This window comes from Musca domestica, unplaced genomic scaffold (assembly GCF_030504385.1).
Source record: "Musca domestica strain aabys unplaced genomic scaffold, Musca_domestica.polishedcontigs.V.1.1 22, whole genome shotgun sequence".
NCBI classification, from domain to species: domain Eukaryota; kingdom Metazoa; phylum Arthropoda; class Insecta; order Diptera; family Muscidae; genus Musca; species Musca domestica.
Window position 1 is genome coordinate 9,688,747 of NW_026712262.1, and position 17,231 is coordinate 9,705,977.

A 17,231-nucleotide genomic window follows, 5' to 3' on the forward strand; every position below is an offset into this window, starting at 1 on the left:
AAATTGGAGTGAGCTTTTACCGATTTTTCCAATCTCAAAAACAAACTTTTCTGTAGATTCTAGAAGATTCAGCTAAACTCTCTAATCGAATAAGTGATTACGGTAAATTATTTGAAAATTATAAGCTGTTAGAGAATATGAATTCACCACAATCATCTCCGAAGCGTCGAAAATCAGCTAGGAATGCAAACAAAGAAAAACGCTCTGAAAATAACTATAGTACATCATTATCAAACACCCCTTCCGTGCCAATGCTTGATTCTACTTCCAACAACTCATCACCTATACCTAATCTTCCTTCATCCAATCCTTCTACGTCAAATAATCCAATTAGTTCATACAGTACTTCCGTTAATGATGTACCTCCTACCAGGCTTGAACGCCTAACAAACCATGATCCTGAATCAGTCGTCAATCCTTCTTCTCCTTATAACGTAACCCCTGTTGAGGTTATCCTTACTGCCGTCCCGCCAAAAAGAATCATTTTCATTTCAAGACTTCCAGCGGATACCACTACTGAGACAATTGACCGTTACATCATATCTAAAATTGGAAAATTTAATGATATTAACATACATAAATTCAATTTTTCGCAACAACGTTCAATTGCATCATTCAATATTACAACCTCTGACGAAATGTATACTCGTCTTATTGATCCTGAGTTCTGGCCGAAACATACTATAGTTCGTGAATACGTATATAGAGAAAGACAAATGCCTGATAATAATGGTTACATTCATCAAAACTCTGTTAACTTTTCAAAAAACTAAGCACTTTTTGTAATGATACATTATCTATTGCCTATCAAAACGTCCGCGGTATTCGATCTAAAATATCGAAATTGTATGTTGACAGTTTTACCTTTGAACATCATATCTTAGTAATGACTGAGACCTGGTTAAATGGACGTATTTTAAACTCGGAAATTCTGTCAAATAAATACAATATCTTTAGACGTGACCGTATAAGCAACGGCGGTGGAGTGCTCATAGCTGTCTCCAATATATTTTCTTGCCAATTACTGGATCTTGATTCTTCCCTTGATATTGAGTTCATTGCTGTCGAAGTAAAAAACAATTTGAAAAAAATGTTTATAACATGCTCATATATTCCTCCATCATCACCGCAAATAATTTATGAAAAGCATAGCCATGCATTAAAAGCAGTTTTACAAAAAACTAAGCCAGAGGATCTAATTTGTATACTTGGCGATTTTAATATACCAAACATGTTGTGGAATTTTTTACCTGGGGATAAATACCTGCTGCCCGAAAATATACACAAATTTTATGAATTATTCTTCGATACACTTTTTGATCTTGGTATTTTTCAAATAAATTGTATCCGTAACACCTATAATAAGTTATTGGACCTGATATTTGTAAATCAAGTGGATGATTGTTACATTCAACGAATTGATCCGTTAACATTTCCCGAAGACCAGCACCATCCAACTATCAAAATTAATGTTTCGTTTCCTACTGGAAACCAAATCATACCCGTGACTCAAAGTGAGAAATCCTTATGTTTTTCGAAAACAAACTTTAAGCAGTTACGTGAACTTATGCATAACACAGACTGGGATATATATATATATATATATATATATATATATATATATATATATATATATATATCTAAACCGATTTTTACCAAATTTGACATACTAGCTTCTAGACTCAATTCGGTCGTAAGTGCCAAATTTCATCCAATTTGGGCAAATATTAGACGTTGGGTGCACAATCAAAGCAAATCGGACGAAGTTATATATGGGAGCTATATCCAAATCTGAACCGATCTCGATAAAATTTAGATAAGGTATTTCTGAGCTGTATTTGATATATTTCCCCAAATATTGTTGTAACAGAGTGCATATTACGGCTGCGGAGGACAAAAATAAAAAATCGGATGAACAATATATATGAGAGCTATAGCTATATCTGAACCGATTTCGATCAAATTTGGCATATTTATTTTCAGGTCCAATCTGATTGTACGTGCAAAATTCCATAACATTCGGGCTGTAATTACATGTTTAGTGCACAATACAATGCAGGTCCAATCTGATCGTACGTGCAAATTTCCATAACATTCGGGCTGTAATTACATGTTTAGTGCACAATAGAAGGCAAATCGGACGAAGATATATATGGGAGCTATATCTAAATTTTGACCGATTATCTCCAATTTCAATAGGGTTCGTCCTTAGGCCAAACAAATGATTTGTGCAAATTTCATCTGGATAGGGCAATAAATGCGAACTGTACTTTGTTTACAAAAATACATGGACAGACGGACAGACGGACGGACGGCCATGCATAAATCGACTCAGAATGTGATTCTATGCAGATCATCAAAAGGAACTATGGGTCTATCTCGTTTCCTTTTGCCTGTTACAAACAAATGCACAAATACATAATACCCTGACCACCTTGTGGTGTAGGGTATAATAACCACCTTGTGGTGTAGGGTATAATGACCACCTTGTGGTGTAGGGTATAAATATAGACCATGCTTACTTTTACGCCCACTATCTTGATTTACCTAAAATCCTTATATTTACCAGATAATGAAGATATTTAACGACTCAGACAAATTCGAAATTGTCTCTTGGGCGAAAAGGATACAATCCAAAAAAATCGCGTAAAAATTAAATATTCCAAAATTTTCATTTTGACTTTTCAAATGTACAATAGTAATTTTTTATTTTGCATGATTTTTTTCCATTTTGACTTAAGATTATAGAATGAACATTTTTAGTGTTTTTTTCCTGTTTGAATTCTAATATGATATGTAGTCTTTTTGGGGAGTATAAAGCGAAACCAATTATGGGGTGGCGAACCATAATAGATGATATCAAAATAATTGAACGCGGTCTAACCAAAGTTAAAGGATAACTACTTTTTCAAAATCGCTAAAAAATCATAAAAAGAGCCTGTCGTAATGCAAAAATTCTAAAATTGGAAAAATAGAGAAAATTCTTGCAATGGAATCGAATTTAAGAATAATAGTAAGGCCTAATATCGTAAGGCCCTGTAAACATTTTACCAGTGAACGAGTTAGTTTTTTTTTCTTTTTTCAATTACTTAATTTTTTCTGGCAATTTTATATAATGAACGATTTTTTTTCTTTTTTAGCTTATCATATTAAATTCAATCTTTCTTTTTGTGAACAAAATAAAGAATTATTTTCACCATATAAAAGAATATTAGTCAATATGCTTATAACTCAAGAACGTTTTGACGGATTTTGACAATTCATACAATTTCGAAATGATATTTTGGCAAAAAAAATGTAAATTCGGCCGGGCCGATCTTTGAATAAAATCCACCAGTTGGTACAAATTGAGCAATTAAAAAAAAAAAATAATATACGTTATAAATTCTGTTAAAATCTTAAAAATACCAAATGTAGCCGTATTTTAGTGTCTATACCTATGGCCTATGGACCTGCATAGGCAACTTTTGTCATAAGCTATTAAAATATTTAAATGCAAAACTTGAAAAAAAATCCGTTTATAATGTAGTTAAAATCATCAAAATACCGAATATAATGAGGTACTGTACGGTCGTGTTTGTGTTTCGCTCCTATAAATTTACAATTTTTTCGCCTCGTCGCAGCAAAATCATCATATAATCTGAGCCATTGATCTCTCACAGTTTCGCCAACATTGTGTGCTATCGAGTATTCGCATTTCTTTGTGATGTTAAGCAGTTAGAAATACAAAACAAAAACCAACATTGATAAATTTTACCATTTCCTTTTATGCTATCATTCGTAAATAACATAAATAGAAGTGCTCTCGTTATCTTTAGTTGCTGTTGAACCTACCTGTTCATACACAAGTACGTACGTCATCTCGCATTCTGTTTTTTCGTTGATCGTACCTGTTCACTGGCTTGAACTTGTGAACCTGTTATCTTCCCTGCTATCGTTGCGGTGTGTGTCCTGGATTGACTAACCTGTTTACATCACCCTGTTTCACTACATCAACTACATCACCCTGTTTCACTACAACACCCTGTTTTTGCTGTATCAACCTGATTAAAACCCTGTTACACCGTTTCCATCGCAAATAAATTTTACGTTGCTTCAAATTTTACAACTTTTTTCTGTACGTCATATTGTAAAAATATATTACTGTAATGGCGTGTTTAAATAAAAATTGCAAAATAAAATCAGACGAAAGAATGATAACATGCTGGTTATGTCACGAAAATTGCCATCTTAAATGTAGTGACATTTCTGGACTTGTTGCGGATGCAATTTCGAACAACAAGGGACTTCACTGGTGCTGTGTGGATTGCAGAAAAATTGGAGTGAGCTTTTACCGATTTTTCCAATCTCAAAAACAAACTTTTCTGTAGATTCTAAAAGATTCAGCTAAACTCTGTAATCGAATAAGTGATTACGGTAAATTATTTGAAAATTATAAGCTGTTAGAGAATATGAATTCACCACAATCATCTCCGAAGCGTCGAAAATCAGCTAGGAATGCAAACAAAGAAAAACGCTCTGAAAATAACTATAGTACATCATTATCAAACACCCCTTCCGTGCCAATGCTTGATTCTACTTCCAACAACTCATCACCTATACCTAATCTTCCTTCATCCAATCCTTCTACGTCAAATAATCCAATTAGTTCATACAGTACTTCCGTTAATGATGTACCTCCTACCAGGCTTGAACGCCTAACAAACCATGATCCTGAATCAGTCGTCAATCCTTCTTCTCCTTATAACGTAACCCCTGTTGAGGTTATCCTTACTGCCGTCCCGCCAAAAAGAATCATTTTCATTTCAAGACTTCCAGCGGATACCACTACTGAGACAATTGACCGTTACATCATATCTAAAATTGGAAAATTTAATGATATTAACATACATAAATTCAATTTTTCGCAACAACGTTCAATTGCATCATTCAAAATTACAACCTCTGATGAAATGTATACTCGTCTTATTGATCCTGAGTTCTGGCCGAAACATACTATAGTTCGTGAATACGTATATAGAGAAAGACAAATGCCTGATAATAATGGTTACATTCATCAAAACTCTGTTAACTTTTCAAAAAACTAAGCACTTTTTGTAATGATACATTATCTATTGCCTATCAAAACGTCCGCGGTATTCGATCTAAAATATCGAAATTGTATGTTGACAGTTTTACCTTTGAACATCATATCTTAGTAATGACTGAGACCTGGTTAAATGAACGTATTTTAAACTCGGAAATTCTGTCAAATAAATACAATATCTTTAGACGTGACCGTATAAGCAACGGCGGTGGAGTGCTCATAGCTGTCTCCAATATATTTTCTTGCCAATTACTGGATCTTGATTCTTCCCTTGATATTGAGTTCATTGCTGTCGAAGTAAAAAACAATTTGAAAAAATGTTTATAACATGCTCATATATTCCTCCATCATCACCGCAAATAATTTATGAAAAGCATAGCCATGCATTAAAAGCAGTTTTACAAAAAACTAAGCCAGAGGATCTAATTTGTATACTTGGCGATTTTAATATACCAAACATGTTGTGGAATTTTTTACCTGGGGATAAATACCTGCTGCCCGAAAATATACACAAATTTTATGAATTATTCTTCGATACACTTTTTGATCTTGGTATTTTTCAAATAAATTGTATCCGTAACACCTATAATAAGTTATTGGACCTGATATTTGTAAATCAAGTGGATGATTGTTACATTCAACGAATTGATCCGTTAACATTTCCCGAAGACCAGCACCATCCAACTATCAAAATTAATGTTTCGTTTCCTACTGGAAACCAAATCATACCCGTGACTCAAAGTGAGAAATCCTTATGTTTTTCGAAAACAAACTTTAAGCAGTTACGTGAACTTATGCATAACACAGACTGGGATATCCTTTTGTCTAGCACTTACGATTTAAATGGTGCTATCGATATTTTTTACAAAAAGCTATACGATTTTATTGATATCAGCGTACCGAAATATGTAATTAAGAAGCTTTCTGGGCCACCATGGAACTCTACAGCTTTGGCAAAGGCTAAAAATGTGAAAAATAAACAATATAAGAAATATAAAAAGACAGGATCTTCCATTGACTACGGAAGATATTCTGTAGCACGGTCTGAATATACTACTATGAATAATATTTGCTATTCAAATTATCTGACAAAACTCAAAAACAACTTTAAACAGAATCCGAAGTCTTTCTTCAAATTTGTCAATTCGAAGCGCAAATCCACCGATTTTCCACCAAATTTAAAGTACGATGATGCTGAATCCTGTGATATAAATGTTATATCTAACATGTTTGCAGACTTCTTCAGTACAACATATTCTACTAAAACATTTAGCGGCAACAACTACCCCTTCGAAATTAATACTAATCAATCAATATCTATTTCACTATTAAACAGCTCTATGGTTTTAAATGGATTGAAAACTTTAAAGTATAGCTATGATTTTGGTCCAGATAATATCCCGAGTTGCATCCTAAGGAAGTGCGCCGATGCTTTTGTTTATCCTCTTACCATATTGTTCAATGCTTCCATAACTCAAGCTGTTTTTCCTGAGGTTTGGAAAACATCGTATATCATTCCACTCTTTAAAAACGGAAATAAATCTGATGTGGCCAATTACCGAGGAATAGCAAAATTAAGCGTGATTCCAAAGCTTTTCGAAAAACTGATTACTGAAAACCTTATCCATTGCATTAGTTCTATTGTTTCACCCTATCAGCACGGATTTCAGAGGAAGTGTTCTACAACAACAAACCTCATTCAGTTCACTACAGTTATAAATCGAGGATTTCTTCAAGGAAAGCAAACTGATGTAATTTACACAGATTTCAGCAAGGCATTCGATAAAGTTAATCATAAATTATTACGATTAAAACTTAAAAACATTGGATTTACAAATAGAAGTTCCGAATGGATTTTTTCATATCTACAAAATAGAACACAAAAAGTATGTTTTAAAAACGCCATTTCGAAGAGTATTATGGTTTCTTCTGGAGTCCCACAAGGAAGTCATCTAGGACCAATCCTATTTTCTTTATTTATAAATGATCTACCTTCATCTATAAAATTTTCAAATATTTTGATCTATGCCGACGATGTGAAAATATTTCTTAGCATTTCGGAGATATGTAAGAATCAGCTGCTTCAAAATGATTTGAATTCGTTTGTTAACTGGTGCAACATTAATCTTATGGAAATTAATTATTCGAAATGCAAACTTATGAGATTCACAAGAAAAAAATTATTGGATACTTGTTACACCCTCGGTGATTATTCTCTGGAAAAAGTTGATACATTCGTTGATCTTGGAGTTGTATTGGATTGTAAACTTAACTTTAAATCTCATATTTCTGTTTCTATAAACAAAGCAAAATCAGTTCTTGGTTTTGTGAAACGTTGGAGTAAAGTGTTTAAGGATCCTTATGTTTCAAAAAATTTATACATGTCAATTGTTCGCCCAATTTTGGAATACTCTTCGGTCATATGGGATCCAATTTATAAAACACACAGCGACCGCATCGAGTCTGTTCAAAAACAATTCCTACTTTTCTGTCTACGAAGTTTGAACTTTTCATATGATAATCTTCCACCATACACTGATAGACTCTCACTGATCAAGCTGCCAACTCTGGAAAGCCGTAGAAAAATGCTAAATGTCTCATTTCTTTATAATGTGATTATGGGTGATATTTCTGCTGGTTTTCTTGTTAACAACATAAATTTCAATGTTCCTCAACGTACTACCCGCCACTATGCACCACTAGCAATTCAATTCTCCAGGATGAGCTATGCAAACGCTGATCCTTTAACAAGAATTTCAAAAGATTTTAACGCGTTTTATAATTTTATCGATTTTACAATGGATATTAATACTATAAAAAGTAAAATAATAATGTTTTTAAATTCTTAATTTTAATTATACAATTATTAGTTATGTACATATATAGTCTGTAAGGAATTATCCATAGACTAATAGATTAAATAAATAAATGTCTTGTACCATGGGGGTTATAAAACGTGTATCTGCACATACAATTTTCTGTCGTAGACTGTAGTGTCAATTACGAATTTCAAATACCAAATTTTAAAAAATTCCAGTAAATAATATCCCTAAAATCATCAAAATAACGCATATCGGGAGGTACCGTTATATGAGGGCTATACGAAGACGTGGACGTTCGGACATAATACACATTTGAGTAAATTTTCGTTCGCAAGCTAGAGTGATTTCTACAGACCGACGGACATTGCTAAATCGACATAGAATTTTAGGCTGATCAGGAATATATACATTGTGGGTTCTAAAATGTATATTTCGAGGTGTTACAAATGGTGTTACAAAGCGTTAAAAATACCAATAAAAATATAAATAAACAAAATCTTTTTGGCGTGACATTGTTACAATTTAACAACCTATATAGAAGTGTAAATTTTTAATTGTTTTGAATTGAATTGTTTTGATATCACCCCGAATTGTATGGAATTTTGCATATACACCCAAATTAGGCCTGAAAAAAAGTATGCCAAATTTGATCGAAATCGGTTCAGATATAGCTATAGCTCCCATATATATTGTTCATCCGATTTCTTATATTTGTTACCCACAACCGTAATATGCACTCCGTAACAACCATAATCAGGGAAATACATGAAATAGAGCTCTGAAATATCTTTGCCAAATTTTATCGAGATCGGTTCAGATTTGGATATAGCTCCTATATATATTTTTATCCGATTTTATATTTTTGTGCACCAAATGGGCAACGAAAGTCCGAACTTAAAAGATACAAATTCTTTGGCATATTTAGTCCTTTGAACTTTAAATTATAATTATAATCATAGCGTGTATGTTTTAATTCTCCATGAAAACCTTTAATTGTTATGTGGAGCTTTACTAAATTAGCAAAGTGGTGTAGGGTATCATAAAGTCGGCTCTGCCCGACTTTAAGACTTTCTTTACGGGTTTTTATTGAAATTGTGCGTTGGAGACCAAATAACGTCCATATTTTTCATCTTAGTATAATTCAATGACGATTAAACAAATGTTCGGTCCCGTGTTTCTTTCTAATATTTGTAATTTTTGTCATGTTTCTGCCACAGTTTCTGACTGAATGAGTCCCAATTTGACTTTTCGGAGTTTATTTCATATAGACGTACATCCCAAATCTAAGTTCACAACCAATTTTCTCTTGAGGATTGCAAATTCAATAGGATACAAAATGTTCTTTGCAGACCATTGGTTAGGAAAGTGGAATTGGGTGTACACATAATGTGGGGACTATACTTAAATAAATGCCTACGTGGACAATTATCTGTAAGATCGTTCTCTACCCCAAAATAGCCTAAATACAATTTTTTATCCAAACCATTTGGTGATTGTGGTCAAAACCAAGATGGGTCCTACTCCGAAAATTGTATGCGAAGAGGTTTTCTATCCCCTTAGAAACAAAGATGCCAAATAAGGGCAAAAAAAAAAAAAATAAATAAATAAATAAAAAAGTAGCCAAGACCACGTAAATAGCTTAAATCGGTTTTTGCAAGAATGGTTTCATCCCAAATTACCAACATTTGCCGAAATTAGTATGAAAATATGGTAAAAAAGTAAAATATACTTAAAATACGGGTTGTACCCTTATCCGGGAGTTATGACCCATATCATGACCTACAAAAGCGATTTAAGGTATATTGAAAGTTAAGGAAGAATTTCTGAAAGGATAGAAATTCTTTTCTTAGTTCTATTTTGCGCCCTTTAAATTCGATATTTCACTGATGAATTTTGCATTTTGATCAGGCCCACGTTTTGAAATGAGCCCCATAACGCTTGGTAATTTTTGTTTGTTTATATGTACTCACATCTTCCAGTTGAAAGCTAAATGGCAATTTAAAACATGAAAGATCGCCATTTAACATGGTATTGCACATTGTTTAATTTTTGATATACATTTTTGATATACATTTTAGAACCCACAATGTATATATTCCTGATCAGCCTAAAATTCTATGTCGATTTAGCAATGTCTGTCGGCCTGTAAAAATCACTCTAGCTTCCGAACAAAAATTTACTCAAATGTGTATTATGTCCGAACGAAATTTACTCAGATGTGTCCACGTCTTCGTATAGCCCTCATATAACGGTACCTCCCGATATGCGGTATTTTGATGATTTTAGGGATATTATTTACCGGAATTGTTTTAAATTTGGTATTTGAAATTCGTAATTGATACTACAGTCTATGACAGAAAATTGTATGTGCAGATACACATTTTATAACCCCCATGGTACCTCATTATATTCGGTATTTTGATGATTTTAACTACATTATAAACGGATTTTTTTCAAGTTTTAAAATAGCTTATGACAAAAGTTGCCTATGCAGGTCCATAGGCCATAGGTATAGACCCTAATATACGGCTACATTCGGTATTTTTAAGATTTTAACAGAATTTTTAACGGATTTTATTTTTTTTTTTAATTGCTCAATTTGTACCATGGCAGAAGAATACAGGTAGATGCATCAACGCTTGGGAGCATTAATATGTCAAAAAAATTTAAATGTTTTTTATACCCTCCACCTTGGAAAGGAGGGTATATTAACTTTGTCATTCCGTTTGTAACATCCTTAAATATTCGTCTTAGACCCCATAAAGTATATATATTCATAATCAGCATAAAATTCTAAGTCGATTTAACGATGTCCGTCTGTCTGTCTGTCCGTCTGTCTGTCTGTCTGTCTGTCCGTCTGTCTGTCTGTTGAAATCACGATACAGCCCACATTATTTGACGTAGAGCTCCAAAATTTAGCAGAGCTATTTGCATTGTGTCTAGGATGGTTGGTATTGAAAATGAGATATATCGGTCCACGTTCTGGTATAGTCCCCATATAACGGTACCTCCCGATATTCGGTATTTTGATGATTTATGCCACGTTTTTTCACGGATTTGTCTTAAAATTGGTATTTGTAGGTCATAGCAGGTCCCTGAGCGTGTGGCAAAACATTGCATGTATGGGTCCAAAATTTGGTATAGCCCCCATATAACGGTACCTCCCCATATTCGGTATTTTGATGGTTTTTGCCACATTTTTTCACTGATTTGCCTAAAAATTTGTATTTGTGGGTCATAATGGGTCCTAGTTCGTGTGGCGAAACATTGCATGTATGGGTCCATGATTTGGTATAGCCCTCATATAACGGTACCTCCCCATATTCGGTATTTTGATGGTTTTTGCCACATTTTTTCACTGATTTGCCTAAAAATTTGTATTTGTGGGTCATAATGGGTCCTAGTTCGTGTGGCGAAACATTGTAATTATAGGTCCACGTTTTGGTATAGCCCCCATATAAAGGGACCTCCCGATATTCGGTAATTTGATGATTTTTGCCACATTTGTTTCACGGATTTGTCTGAAATTTGGTCATAATTGGTTCCAGCTTCGGTAGCGAAACATTGCATGCATGGGTCCATTATTTGATATAGCCCCCATATAAAGGTACCTCCTGATATTCGGTATTTTGATGGTTATTGCCACATTTTTTCACTGATTTGTCTAAAAATTGGTATTTGTGGGCCATAATGGGTCCTAGTTCGTGTGGCGAAACATTGTAATTATAGGTCCACGTTTTGGTGTAGCCCCCATATTACGGTACCTCCCCATAATCGGCATTTTAATGGTTTTTGCCACATTTCTTCTAATGTTTATTTTACCCTAAGGTGGGGGGTATTAAAAGTTTGGCCCGGTCGAACTTAATGTTTTTTTACTTGTTCAAATATAAGTAGATTTGTATATGTTTTCTTATACGACGTCATTCGGAGTTTATTATAATTCGCGTTTTTCAACAATTTTTACAAATTTAAATATTTTTTCATTCAACATTTTCAATTCCAAAATTGGTTTGACAGTTCATTGTCCCAGCAGCTGTGTCGACGCGTCTACCTATATTATTCTACCATGATTTGTACCAAATGGTGGATTTTATTCAAAGATCGGCCCGGCCGAATTTACATTTTTTTTTGCCAAGATATCATTTCGAAATTGTATGAATTGTCAAAATACGTCAAAACGTTCTTGAGTTGTAAGCATATTGACTAATATTCTTTTATATAGTGAAAATAATTCTTTATTTTGTTCACAAAAAGAAAGATTGAATTTAATATGATAAGCTAAAAAGAAAAGATCGTACTTTATATAAAATTGCCAGAAAAAATTAAGTAATTGAAAAAAGAAAAAAACTTTAACTCGTTCGCTAGTAAAATGTTTACAGGACCTTACGATGTTAGGCCTTACTATTATTTTTAAATTCGATTCCATTGCAAGAATTTTCTCTATTTTTCCAATATATAGATAATTTAAGTTTAAATTTTTGTTTGTTTTCACTTTAGTACGGGGGAGAAGATGTTCCGGCGTTTTTAAAATTCACGATTGAACTGAACTTGAAGGAATCAAAAAAACAAGACCAATGGCAAAACCAGATTGTAGGTTTTGCTGTTGGAATTGTTTATATTGCTGAATGGAATTAACCGTTGCCTCGTTGGATGTGTTTGTGTATAAATACCACAATTAGAATATTATAAACCCAAAGCCGCAACGGTTAATTTTTGCCGGCGTTACTACGTTGCTAATTTTGTTTGGTACCCATATACGCCGCCGATGCCGGAAAAGGTCTTGCCTTCTTGAATTATGGCTGAGTAGGTATCGGCTCCAAGTTCAATTTCAATTGGTGTGTTACTCCTAGGGTTCACATCGGCTAATCTTCCACCTGTGAAGTCTCCGGTCGGGTCTTCTAATGTTGGATCGCAGTACGGCCTATATGTTAACTCATCTGTTATGATCGCATGTACTTTAAGCGCCCAACTGGAGCTTTGATTTCTGGCTTTAATTTTAAATGTCGTGAACCTCTGCCCCAGAAATTTAAAGGAACGGAACCCCATCCGCTGAAACGATGCATATGAAATGCGAGACATTGCTGCGCCTTGATTTACCAGAGCTCGTACCGTCGACCAAGAGCTTGAGTCGTCTCCAACCACTCGTACCGTGGCCGTCGGGACTAGGACAAGATTCCATCGCAGTATAGGCGATGGAGATGGTGGCTGGAGGGAGTTGTCTAACTGAGGGGCACCGTGAATCAAGGTGTGATGGCGATAGTCGCAGTGTCGACAGGTGACGAGTGAGCGGCAGTCTGAGGCCAAATGGCTGCGAGCCAAACAATTGCGGCAATAGCTTCTTCTCTCAAGTGTCTCATATCTCTGGTACGGGGTGAGATCAAGGAACCTGCGACAAGATTTTAAGGGGTGGTCCTCTTGACACAGCCCGCAAGAGTACTGCCAGTTTCGAGGTCTTTCTCTTAACTCATCTCTTGGGTCGCGTTGATTCGATCGGCTACGGGAAATTTGTCTTGATCCTGCTCTGTTGGGCTGCCGATTTCTGCTTCCGTTTTGAGACATATGCTCTTCTCTTGCTTCCAACCTGTAGTCTTTGTTAGGCAAATAGGCAGCCATATCTGAGAGAAACAAATGGCGAGTACTAAATTCTTTCTTAAAAAATAATCCGACTAGTCAGTCGGAGAACAATTTGACTAATTTTGAAACGGGTCTGCTTAAGTTGCCACCTACTGTCCGTATGTCAACAACCCTGGTATTTTGGTCACTACCTGGATAAGTTTTTTCAATACGACCTAACTTCCATTCATGCGGAGCCAATCTATCATCTTTTACGACAACTAAATCTCCTTCTTTGATATTCTCTTTCTCATATTTCCACTTAGTCCTTCTGTGAAGTTCGTGAAGATATTCTAACTTCCATCTGTTACAAAAATATTGCGAAATAACTTTGAGTCTTTTCCAACGATTGACTAAGCTTAAATCTGTATCTGAAATGTCTGGTTCAGCTGGGGTAAGAATAGATGTTCCTATTAGGAAATGACCAGGAGTCAAAGGGGAAAGATCATTTGGGTCATCACTAGCAGGACTTAAGGGTCGGGAATTAAGACAGCCTTCAATTCTTGCTAAAATAGTTGTAAATTCTTCAAAAGTAAAATTCATTTTTGGGATACTTTTTCGCAAATGTGTTTTAAATGATTTGACGCCAGCTTCCCACAAGCCGCCCATGTGCGGAGCACCAGGAGGAATAAATTTCCAAGTAAGATTTTGAGTGAAGTTGTTCTGAATCGTGCTAGTTTTAATATTCTTCATGAAAGCTAATCTATCTCGCTTTAGTAGATCAACCGCTCCCACAAAGTTAGTTCCGTTGTCCGAAAATATACAAGACGGACAACCTCGCCGACTAATTAATCTAGAAAAAGCGGCAAGAAAGGCATATGTCGACAAATCGCTTGTGGGTTCTAAATGTATAGCCTCAGTGGCGAAACAGACAAAAAGGCATACGTAGCCTTTTGTAATAAAGCAGGCTATTCCTGAGTAACTTTTAATGTTAAAGGGTCCTGCAAAATCTACCCCTGTGTTTGTAAAGGGTCGAGACAGAAAAGTACGTTCAGGTGGTAGCGAAGCCATTATTTGAGTTTGGGTTTGTTTTTTGTGAATTAAGCAGATTCGACATTTTCGTATGGTTTGTTTGATAAGCGACTTACTCGGGTCATTAATTGATTACCCCCGTGTAAAGTAACCTTATGAGTGAATTCGACTAATAATTTGCTAAGTTTTGCGCCATGTGGTAATATTATTGGGTGACGTTCGCTATATGTAAGAGCTGGCGATTGTACCAATCGGCCATTTGCTCTAATAATGCCCTTTGAGTCTATAAACGGGTTGAGCGTCAACAGAGGACTTGATGGAGAAATTTGAGTCTTTTTCATAAGTGCGTTGAATTCGTCTGCAAATACGAATTTCTGGGTACGAATTATGCAAGATCGTTTTCCATCTTGGATTTCATCTGATGTAAGGTCGTTTGATGAGTTGCGAAGGTGTTGTCTACTTGCTCCAGTATTTTTCCAGAGTCTTAGGGCATATGCGTATGATCGATAAACTTTAGATAAAGAGGAGAAATTTTTTAAAGGGTCATCTCTTTCCGCGAAAAGTGTCATAACTTTTGCCGTTTTGGCTTCCAAATTTGTGTCATTTGGGATTTCATACGATGGCCAACGGTCTTTTGGCCTTCTGAGCCATTGAGGTCCCTGCCACCAGAGATCACTAGTCTTGAGCTCTGCAGGCGAACATCCACGGCTCGCAATATCAGCTGGATTATTTCCGAATCAACATGTCTCCAATTTTCTTGTCCAACATTATTAGCAATTTCCGAGACTCTATTTCCAACAAATGTGCTCCAATGACAAGGAGGCTTTTTTAACCATGCTAAGACGATGGTAGAATCGGTCCAAAATTGTGTCGAATATTTTGATATTTGTAGGCTATTAACAATGGATTTTGCTAACTTGGAGAGTAATACTGCCCCGCATAACTCGAGTCTGGGTATTGATAGTTTTTTAATAGGAGCGACACGAGTATTTGCTGCTAATAAGAATGTATGTGTCTTATGGTCAGTATTTTCCACCCTAATATATAGAGTGGCTCCATACACGCTTTCAGAACCATCTAGCGTGTATTAAATCCATCGAGGAACTCTGAGATATTCAATATCTTTGCTATTTTTGACAAAATTGTTCCAGTTCATTTGAGTTATGGGCTTTAATTGATCATCCCAGTCAATACGACGACCACAGGTGCCAGCCATCCACATGGGTCAAACAATTTAGCTATAGTTGATAAAACTTCTCTTTTTGAAGATATATTTTTATTTTCCATTGAAGGTGGTGTGAAGGAAAAATAATCGATTGAGATATTCCATCGAATTCCAAGGGTCTTAGTTGACGCATCTTCGGAAATGTCTAGCCAATTGAGTGGTAGCAAATGTTCATGTGGAATATCTTGTATTATTTTGTGATCATTTGACGCCCATTTCATTAGTGTAAAACCGGCAGTTAATTCCTTTCGACCTTTTATTGATTCATCTTCAGTGTGACCGCCAGCTAATACATCATCAACATACAAATTATTCAAAATTATATTTGCGGCTCTAGGGTATGATTCTTTTACATCTTCTGCTAGTTTAAGAAGAGTTCTCAATGCTAAATATGGTGCGCAGTTAACTCCAAATGTAACTGTTAGCAGCTCATAATCTTCTACTGGGTTTTCCGGAGACTTTCTAAAGATAATTCTTTGATATTTTGTTTGATTCGAATCCAAAAGTATTTGACGATACATCTTTGTAATATCGGTGTTAAAAGCATACTTAAAAAATCTCCATTTTAGAATTTGTAGTACCAAATCTTGTTGTAAATGGGTCCCGGAAACAATATGTCATTGAGACTTGTTTTGTTTGATGATGGGCAAGAAGCATTGAAGACGACTCTTAACTTTGTCGTGATTCGATTGAATGGGAGAGTCACCACATATCTTCCATCCTTGTTCCGTATTGTTGTTTCAATGAAGTTTTGTTCACAAAATTGGTCTTCTTCTGACCGTAAAACTAGGGGTCTCTTCCACCTCCCAAAAACGTGTAAGTACTTTCTCTATTGAAGTTGTGTTTAGAAGTGATATTTGTTTTCGTTGAAGGATGCTTCCTGGTATGGGTCCTCCAACTATCCATCCAAATTTGGTTTTTTGTGTTAAAATTGATCCAAATGTTTTCATTGGAGTTCCAATTGTGAATATTAATGGTCCTATGTCCATTCCAATAAGTAATTCGATTGGTTGACTAACGTAAAATTTCGGGTCAGCCAGTTCTAATACTGTTACATCTCGAAGTTGTGATTCATCTAAGTTTTGTGGTGGTAGATTTGAAGGTAAGTTCTTTAAAACTGGAGCCCAGACTTCCAGTTTGAAGCTAGGGTCATATTTGGATCTCATAGTAAACAAGCAAGATTTCGTTGAAGTCTCAGAAACAAATTGACTTAAGCCAGTGACATGAACTAAGTTATTCCGTGTAGGTAACTTCAAAAAGTTTTTCATCTTTTCCGAAATAAAGGTGGATTGTGATCCTGAGTCTATTAGAGCTCGGGCATCGTAAAGTTGTCCTTTGGTTTCAATTTGTACTATTGCTGTGAAGAGTAGTGTTCCTCCAGATTGTCGCTCACAAATTTGCTTATCTTGGAGGGTCAAAGTAGTAATAGTAGTTGTTTCTAGGTTTGTAGTGGACTGTATTAGATTTGAAAGAGCAGCAGCACTAGTACTAGGTCGTGCTTCCACTCGGGCTA